The following is a 10854-nucleotide window of genomic DNA, read 5'->3' as shown; positions in this document are numbered from 1 at the left end:
GACTTTTTTAAGTAGCCAAAAACTGAGAAAAGCTATTAACAATGCTAGCGTCATTTTGTGAGCTGAACTAGAGGAAGGCTGTCAGATACGCTAAAAGCGCTTTTGCAATGATTTTGTTATTAAAAACATATCAAAAATGTTTTTTGTTACCATTTGCCATGTAGTTTAAAGATCTTTTTAAATATGTTTGCTTTTCTGTATGTAAAGGCGAATTCTATGAAAATCTGCGAAGAAATATCCTTTCCTTCCTTTTACAGGAAAATGCTGACGTCGGCATTTTTGTTGAGATTCAAGGCTACTTATCTCGAAAAAAATGCGTGGCTACCCCCATTTTTCTTTGTGGATTCCAATAGCCCTTGCAAAGATCTACTTTTCCCGCGTGGTCTTAATCTCACGCAAAAACCTTTGCAATTAGTAGGCACCGTCCTTAAAAGAAGATCTACCCTGAATCAATCCTCTTCCTATTGAACTAAAGCCCCCTGAAACAATTAAAAGATAGCCCAAATTCTGGAATCGCAATTTTTGCAAGTTTCCTACCACTCGACCCACTCTGTTTAAAACCAACATAAAATATATAATAATAGATATCATTCTGTGTTGTTAGAGATTCGAATTTGCAGCTACATTTTCCAAATTTCCGTCATGCGTTAGCTTTTTGGACAAATTTCTTGCACAAATATACTCTTATTGACAGTAAACTTTCACAAAGATCTTTTCTCTAGACTTCATACCCACAGCAGAAAGGTTATTCAAAAACTGTTTAACAACGCTGTAAGACAATCTTGACAGATATAAGCCGACCTTTCCTTAACTTGAATTCAAGGTAACCCTTCGCCATCCACGCCACTGTTGCGTGAAGTACGCGCGAACGATTGAGATCCACACTTTCTCCGACCAATAAATGAACCGACAGTTACAAGCTTCCATTAATATTTTCCCTGATCAACAAATTAACCAGAAGTTTTAACAACCATTTAATCTCAGTTAATTATTTGAACTAACAGTTTCATTTTTTAGCATGTAACACTTGGATTCACGTAACACGTTATCCTAGAGATGTCAAACAATATATGTCCCCGAAAAACAGTAAAATTTCGATGGGAAGTTAACAGATGATCGACCAACCCCTAATTTACATAACCTGATCCCCCACTTCAACCGGTAATATGCTTACGCTAGCACGAAAGCCGAAATCACACCCTTAATTAAAGGATGAGAAATATCACATAGTGAAATTCGCACACCACAGCGTAAGCCTTTGAAAAGCAGTGATATATACAGGTTTAACTTAAGTTACCAAACGTCCGTTTATGGAGACGAAATATAGAAGTGAAAATTTAATTTTTGGCTAAATATGATACAAAAGTTTATTTGTTTTTAAGTAAATGTTTTAACAAAATCGTTGTAATAGCTCATTTAGCGTCTCTAACAGCCTTCCTCTGGTTCAACTAAAATACAGTCCAAATACCTTTTGCTCACTACCCGAAACTAATGACGTGTTGAATAAGCTTGCCACTTCCGTTTCATAACATAAAATATAGGGGTAACCACGCGTTGTTTTATGTTATTGACCTTTTATGAAAACTTTTATGGTGCCCGTGAGATGTTTTCCTGTCACCTCCCCAGTAAGTAAAGCATTTGCGTGTCTCGTACTTGTTTTGCGCGCGCACTACACCAGCTGCAGGTACATGTTTACACAGTTGGATTTCAGTTTAACAAATTGACGTCCGTTTTTATGCGTCTGTCGTCTTATTGATGATAAATTGCGTCATAACATTATCAAAGTGGCTGTGGAACCACGAGCCACAGGCGAACGGTTCCGCAGTAAACTTTGACAATGTTATGACGAAATTTATCATCAATAAGAGGACAGACGCATAAAAAACTGACGTCAATTTTTTTTTACAATAACAAGACCCCAAAATGGTCAAATGCCGGGAATAAATGAGGCGAAAAGATGCCGTAAGTAAAGATAAGTGAATTTTATTCAAAATGACGCTAGCATTGTTAATAGCTTTTCTCAGTTTTTGGCTACTTAAAAAAGTCCGTTAAATCTCATTGGTTAAAAAGTTCACAGTTTGAAAGCCGAAAGTTGAACTAAACTTGAGAGCTTACATAAATTAAAATTTTATACGTCTGTACTCTTATTGATAATAAAAATGAGCCAATCAGCGCGTGAGAAGTTAGACAGTTATTGTAAAAATAATTTTCGACAGATAACAGCTTGGTTTTCAGCTGGAAGACGTTAACAGTTGGTGGTTAGCGATATGCTAATTATTCTTTACGCTGATGACACTGTGACTTATTACCCATCGACTGATCTGTTCGACCTTGAAAGGAAGTTAAATTGTTATTTGGCCACAATTTCCAATTGATTTTCAAATAATCTCCTAACCCTCAATATTTCTAAATGCAATTTCGTTATTTTTGGTAACTCACGGAAGTTTAAACTGGTTAATGACGTTTCTCTAAAAGTAAACTCTACTGCTATTGATAGGTCTGACTTGTTAGGTCACGCAATTTTTAGGCAATTTCAGCACTGATCAAATGGTCATAGAATTAACTAAAATATCACAGAAACAGCTCAAAACTATAGAAGATCTCAAACAAAACACAGGAAAGCCAAGAAAGGACATGATGGACCAAACTGAAGAGGATTAAAATGGATTGCATTTGGGTAAATTTGAAAAACGTTGGCCCACCTTTTTTCAAATTTATATCAGTTTATATCAAAATGTGTTTTACACAGCTGGAAAATCATTCTCAATTGTTATGTAAACGTGATTTTGCAAATAAAAGACTTTTGCTCTACCAATTTGACGTTTAGAGCTCATAATTAACAAAATTAAACAAAATTATTTAAAGTAACGTGACCTAGGCCCTGTATTGTGGAGTGGTTATAAACTAAACTATGTCTTAGTCCGAGCACATTGATACTATCGGTACAAAGATCAATCAAAAGATTGGAATAATAAAGAGACGACGAAATCTTTTGCTTTTACATCCTAAGCTAACATTATACAATTGCTTAATCATCCCACTGTTTGACTATGGTGACACAGTGTGGGGTGACAAAAATAACGACACGCTCATGGGTCAGCTGCAAGTTCTCCAAAACAAGGCAGCCAAGGTCCTGCTTAATTTACCACCAAGAAGTTAATCAGCCGAGGCACTAAATCGTTTGGACATTGAAATCTGGAGGTCCCTGGTTCAAATCCTCCACCCTACCGCTATCTGGATTTGTTCTCGGTAGCCCCGAGTTCAACTCCTCGGCCGCGTTGTGTAAATAGCCAACTGGTCAGCCTCCCACCAGTTGGGATTCTTAATAGTTTATATTATATTTGAAATATTTGTTTCTTTATGTACAGTGTCCCCAATTAGCACATTAGTGCTAAATACATCGACACTTAAATAAAGTTATTATTATTGTTATTATCATTATTATTATTATTATCATCATCATCATCATTAGAAAAGTCTGATTTCGACTAATGGCAACGACTGACAGAAATTGTTTTTGTAGAACAACTTCAAACTTTGCACGAAATTTCACACCGGAAAAATAATTTTGAAGAACAACTGGTAAACTAAATGCAACTAACATAAAATAGTTCGAAATAAATCTGTTCTTTACTACATCTTTCTTTGTCTAGTATCTGAGTTACTCTCTCGTTTGCGCGTTAGATTTTTTACGAATGGTTTGTAGACGGCGTGTAAGCGGATTCAATTTTTTAACGAAGACTAGTGAGTAGCACAAGGGAAGACTTCTTGTAGTTGTAAAGTTTTTCGTTTGTTTCCGACACGTTTCGTCTCTATCTGAGACTTCTTCAGGGAATGATTACAACTAACATTGAACAGCATATATTGAGTTTGAGTTTTTTTAAATGCGCCCAAAAAACTTTATTATTATTATTATTATTATTATTATTATTATATAGCACATAAGCGTGATTGAGTTGAACTTCCCATGGAAGTGAATAACTGCTGAAACATGCTGTAAACGGACGTTACAAGAAACGCCTTAATGCATATGTTATTGCGTGTTGTTATATTTTTGGGGCCATATGATTAGCGTTAATCGTTTGGCCCCCAACAGATGTATTTTTTATTAATTTTTGTCGACTGTCCAAATTTAAAATAAATTGGATACCTTATTACAAGAAATTAACGCTTCATGTTTTGAAATTCTCGATAATTTAATTCGCGTTAATTTATGCAAATGTTAATTTCTGCGCTGTTAATTAAGTTGCGCCTTAATTTCCGCGACGCTAATTACCATTATTTTACCCCAAATCTGCAACACGCTCTAGACATTCTTGACACAGCCAAACAATAAATTCTATTCGCGCACTTTACATTTCACATCAATCTTTCACATTAGTAAATCGTTTACTGTACTTCAACTGAATTTTGTTCGTTTTCGCTGTCAGCTTTACAGTTTTAAAATAAATTCGTTCCTATTCTCAACAAATTCTGGTTTTTTTTTTTGGTGTAGCAGACGCGTTAATTTCCCTCTTATTAAAATTTTGCCCCTCTCTCGTGGTAATTTCCTGTATTGGGAAGCAAATTTACCTTCAATTCGCGTTAATTAACACGAGCGTTTTTGCTCGAACATTAAGTTTAGCTTTGAACAAACTGTCCAATCTGAGAAAAATCTGGATACTTTCCATCAACCAATCAAATGTCACGATAAATAAAAGAACCGAGTATAAACATGTTATTAGCCGGCTTAGGGTCGGTCCGTATGGGGAAAAACTGTGACCCCGGTCTTGAAAATGCTGCCTGAGGCCTGTGGCCTCAGGCAGCATTTTCAAGACATCGGTCAAGTTGTTTCACTATACGGACCTCTCAGCCGGCCAATATCATATGTGTCTTATTTTCTTTCAATATTATTAACAGCGATGTTGCTAAGTCGGTCTTGTCCCATTGAATCTTAAAAATGTCTGAATGTGCGGAAGCGCGCAGGAATTGTGGCCAGGATGGAGGCAACTTTATATAGAATAGATAAAACGTCGGAGACCATTTTGATGCATGGTTTTTACCTACACGGCTGTTTGTTTTCTCTAGCATTGGTCCCTGCAGTCGTAGTTTTCAAAGATTGACTTCTCACGTGATAGCATTTCACTATCCACGCCGCATAAATATGATACAGTTTGCATGTTGCTGCGGCTTGGAAAACAGATATCTTCAACATTGAGAAAAACAATTTTGGCGCGCGCAACAATTACGACTTGTCTTAGCTATCTGCAACATCCTGTGCAATAAAGGTAACAAAAAAGTAACGTGTTTTTACTATCTACAACATTGTGCGACACATTTTTGCGTCAACTGTCTAAACAACACGCAAGGACTCAACCTCGGCGTGTACTCTATCTTCAATATTGCATGCGGTACTTTTAGCTTGTCTTGATTATGTGCAACTTCTCAAGGTGCTTTTCCTTCTGTTGTCTATTATCTGTTACACTGCGCAAAGTGGCCTTCCACAGTTATCAGCTGTTTCATTTTTCCTTGTTAAAACGCAGTTTACTCCCAAACGAAACTCACCAGGTATTTCTTAGTATAGAGGTACTGACAGTTAAGGCAACATTTTTTATACCCGTGTTAAAAACAAGACTTGTCTTTTCCCCTTTCCCTCTCCGTTTCTCCAGCTAAGTTTTTGTGGGCCTATGCATAAGGCCCGCTAAGTCAGAGCAAATATCTATGTATACGGGATGACACGTAACTGACCTTGCGGATCGTATTTTGCCCTATAGGTAGACTGGGTACAAGCATTCGCTGGGTCCATTGGCAGCGTTCTGCGTTTAATTTGGTGGGCGTATCGTTTCATATCGTGTTGTCAGCGCCCTTGTTTTGTTTTTAAGTAATTCTTGTACAGCTTACTTTTATCTTTCTAGTAGTTGCCTACTCGTAAGGCTAGAATACGTCAACCCAATGCAGTGCTGGAATAATTTCTCCTCTTTAACAGGTCATGGTGTGTCCGTTCAACTCTTCATTTTGGCCGGACAAGCTAAATGCCGGGCTTGGTTGGTCCTCGGTCTTGTGCTCAAGATCTCGAGCACAGCTTTTCCCACTACGGACCGAGGTATGTATGATTCATAGCTAAAATGAACGTGATTTCCAACATGGCGGGATACATGGCAGTTCATATAATATGAACATATTTTGACGCTGAAGCTGTGACGAAGAGGCCTTTGTGATATCAGTTGAGTTTTGAAAGGTATTTCCCTTCGCCTGGTTTGATTTGGGTGCAAAGGAAATTAGCTGCAGCGGCTGCAAAACACTGAAACAGAAACCACGTTTACAAACGCTCACCGCCGACAACAGCCTGGCAATTCTTAGCTAATGCAAGACTCCTACCCGAGGTAAACTAAAACATATTAGTAGAATTCTACCTAAACACTAATGCAAATGCTGCAATCTGTTTGGCTAAGCCATTGCACTCTATCAGCCATTAGTGTGCAGTGGCTAGAGGTCGTCTTCAAAATTGCGACGTTTTTTTCGTTTTTCCAAAGTTTTGGAGGAACATTTTGATGCAAATGGCTAATTAAAATCCCTGAGATTACTTTAAAAAGGACATTTACGGTTTCGAGACTAAAAAAAACCTGGAATTACTGAAGAAATGATGCGCGCGAGTAGACAACTGCAATTTCAAATGACAATTCAATCCAAGCGATCTTTCTAAGGTAATATTAGAATTCTACTAAAACAATTATATTATTCGCTGATTTCTTTGAGATGATAGTTGATTCAGCCGCAGGCTTCATTAACTATCACCTCATAGGAATCGCGAGCTCATACATGTAATCTAATTGTTAAATAGATTGCTGTTTGAGAAAATTTTTCTACAGGTCTTTTCTCACTTTTTATTGCGTAAGTAAGCATTTAACTTGGCTGAATAAAATGCTCCAAATGCTTTTTTCTTCATACCCACAAGAAATTTAAATTTCTAACATTTGGCATGCACGCTGTTGCTTTGAACAGGAATATCAGAAAGTAGGCTTAATGTTTGCTTGAATTTTTTTTGCACAAAAGTAAATTCGAACCCTTTGAAAGATGCCTAAAAGATGCCTTGAGGTGCTAAAATTATTGGGACCGCGTGTAATTTGCATAATATCATGGATGACAAATTACTCCTTATTTTGGTGCGAAATTTTAGCGTCAATTGGTAATTTCAAATGTAAAATTTCAAATTTACCATGGCAATGTTTGGCGCGAAATTTCTCGATACAATAAACAAGATAAAACCCAGAATTATAAAACTAATTAATTATTTATTTAATTATTAATTGTTTGTTTATAAAAGGTTAAAAGTTACTAAAATTTTAAAAACCAAGATGTTTTTGACCGTACGGTCATCATCAGTGGTACATGATGAAAATTTATATACAACTTGGTTTTGTACGATTAAGGTATTCCTGAGGAGAACAGTTTTGGAATGAAAGAAAGTACTTGTTTGTTTAGGGTTGGTTTCTCCCAAGTAATTAGCAGCCCTTCCATTATTTTCCTCCGAAAAGTGGTTTTCTCGGTGAACGCAATGTTCCATGTGTATGTGTGGGTTGGGTGTTTTGCGAGGTGACGGTTTGGACTCGTGAGACTTGTTTTCGTGTTCTGCCTTTTGTATTGCGAATTTTCTTTTTGTTCCCCATGTAGGTTTCACCACATGTGCACTCAGCACAATAGATGACATTTGATTTGTGCCGGTTTATTATCTTTGAGATTGAATTGGTCACCCATGATATTAAAACATGGTCAGATGGTATACTCGTTAAATTAAGAAAATTAGTATTGGTAATCTAATGATCTGACAAGCGAGATTAGGAAATAATTTCATGCATGATTTTTTAAATTATTCTGATAATTTCCCTCGATTGACGGCTTACAAAATTATTAGAATTTTGCCAAAACCCGCGTGAAATTATTTGCTAATCTCACTTGTCATCATCTGCGCAACAGATATTTTTTTTGTAACAAAAGCTCACTATGGGGTCAGTGGGTTTTGTGCAAAAACAAGTAACTGACGTGTCCCTTCAGTTAAAACTGCTTTGTATCAAGTTTTGCAAAGTCTTTCATTTTTGTGAAAAATAAAATGCTTGGGGTATCTGGTATTTAAAATGGTTTTTTCCAGTGTTTTGATGAAGAACATGAGTAATGCAAATTCATTTCTAAATGCAGGCTACCTCAATTGTTGTATTTCTCACACAGTAAGCAGGTTTCTGGAAGTTTCACGCAAAGATGACAATATTGAAACACGCCGCGAGGAAAACCGAGTGTTTTCTGCATACGTAATATCTCGCAAACGAAGCAAACTTAACCGGAAAAATTACGGGACATTGCTACGCATACCTAAACAAAACTGCACGCAAAATTTGGAGTGTTTTCGACAAAGTTCACTTTAAAGCAAACTACCTAATGCTCTTTTTCAGCCGAGCCCTTCAGATAAACGAAGCCAGAGCCTTTGTCATGATAAACCGAGCCGATCCTTCGTTATGATAAGCCGAGGCCAGCCTTTGTTATGAGTCAAAATCTCTCCTCGGTTTATTACAACAAGGGATCGGCTCGGTTTATCATAAAAAAGCCCAGCTTCGTTTGTGTGCACGGTTCGGTGGGCAAAGGGCGTTAGGTATTTTGTTCAAAAGCGAACTTTGTCAAAAACGCTCCATATTTCGCGTGCGTTTTTTTTAGGTGTGAAACAATGTTCTGTATGTGTTTTTGCTGAAGTTTGCATCGTTTTTGAAATATAATCTATGCAAAAAACATATTATTTTGTTGTCACGTCAGGGCGAGACCGCAAGGATGTTCATTTTACTTAAAATACAGCAAAATGTGGATTTCTCGCAACGCGTAACCTTAAAAATTATTGATTAAAGGCCAAAAACGGTTAAGATGTTGATTTTACGCTAACGCGCGACCATAAGGACTTTGATTTAACTTACAAAATAGCAAAACGTTGAACGCGTGACGGCAAGGATGTTGATTTCACTTAGAAAACAGCAAAGTATCAATTTCACATAACGCTCAAAAATGTTAATTTCAGGTCAAAAAAAGTTAAAATGTTGATTTCACGCGAACGCTTGACGGCAAGGATGCTGATTTCACTTAGAAAACAGCAAAATGTTAATTTCACGCAGCGTAAAAGCCTTTAAATGTTAATTTTAGGTCAAAAGAAGTTAAAATGTTGATTTCATGTGCACGCGTGATAGCATGCATGTTGATTTCACTTAGAAAACAGCGAAATGTCAATTTGACGCGACGCATAAGCTCAAAGTGCGTTAAAATATTGATTTCACGAGAACGCGTGACGGTAAGGATGTTGATTTCACTTAGAAAACAGCAAAATGTTAATTTTGCACGACGCATCAGCTGAAAAATGTTGATTTCAGGTCTAAACGGGTTAAAATGTTGATTTAACGTGAACGCGTGACGGCAAGGATGTTGATTTGACTAAAAAAACAGCAAACAGTCAATTTCACGCGACGTATAAGCTCAAAATTGTTGATTTTAGAGCAAAAAAGATTAAAATGTTGATTTCACGTGAACGCGTGACGGTTAGGATGCTGAATTCACTTAAAAACAGCAAAATCTCAATTTTGCGCGACGCATCAGCTCAAAAATGTCGATTTCAGGTCTGAATGGGTTAAAATGCTGATTTCACGTCAACAAGTGACTCTAAGGATGTTGCTTTCCCATAGAAAACAGCAAAATGTCAATTTCACGCGACGCATAAGCCTTAATTTGGCTAATTTGGTTAATTTCATTAGAACGCGTGACCGCAGAGATGCTCTTTTCACATAAGGAAACTAAAATGCCAAAGGCTCTAGCAACAGTAATCACAGTCCCAGGGACTCTAAACTAACTCCTAATGGCCTTGGTTTGAAGAGAAATGGAGACAGGTAAAACGATCGCACGCTCGGTTTCAAGCTCTTAGGCCAAAACATAGCCCCACTTCATTTCAAGACTGAAAGAGTACCCGAGACCCCCTTTACGCCCATCGTGATTTTGACCAACTTTGGCTCGATTTCCCGGAACTTGAGGAATATTTTCCAGTCCCGGGGACTCTAAACTAACTCGTGCATGCCTTGGTTTGCAAAGAAATGGACACAGGTAAAACGATCGCACGCTCGGTTTCGAGCTTTTAAGCCGAAATATAGCCCCACTTCATTTTAAGACTGAAAGAAAAGTCGAGACCGCCTTACGCGCATGATGATTTTGACCAACTTTGGCTCGATTTCCCACAACTTCGGGGATATTTCCCAGTCCCGGGGACTCTAAACTAACTCTGTATGCGTTGGTTTGCAGAGAAATGGACAGAGATAAAACGATCGCACGCTCGGTTTCGAGGTTTTAGCCCGAAATATAGCCCCACTTCATTTCAAGACTGAAAGAGTAGCCGAGAGCCCCTTTACGCGCATCGTGATTTTGACCAACTTTGGCTCGATTTCCCGGAACTTGAGGAATATTTTCCATTCCCGGGGACTCTAAACTAACTCGTGCATGCCTTGGTTTGCAAAGAAATGGACACAGGTAAAACGATCGCACGCTCGGTTTTGAGCTTTTAGGCCGAAATATAGCCCCACTTCATTTTAAGATTGAAAGAAAAGTCGAGACCGCCTTACGCGCATGATGATTTTGACAAAATTTGGCTCGATTTCCCGGAACTTGGGGGATATTTTGCAGTTGCGAGGACTCTAAACTAACTCGTGTTGGCCTTGGTTTTCAGTGAAATGGAGAAAGGAAAGATATTTGAACGCTCGGTTTAAAGCTTTTAGGCCGAAATATAGCCCCACTTCTTTTTAAGACTGATAGAGTAGCCGAGACCACCTTACGCACATCGTGATTTTGATCAACTTTGGCTCG

This window comes from Orbicella franksi, chromosome 1 (genome assembly GCF_964199315.1).
Source record: "Orbicella franksi chromosome 1, jaOrbFran1.1, whole genome shotgun sequence".
Taxonomy (NCBI): Eukaryota; Metazoa; Cnidaria; class Anthozoa; order Scleractinia; family Merulinidae; genus Orbicella; species Orbicella franksi.
The sequence above is the reverse complement of the archived record's forward strand: the minus strand, read 5'-3'. Positions refer to the sequence as shown.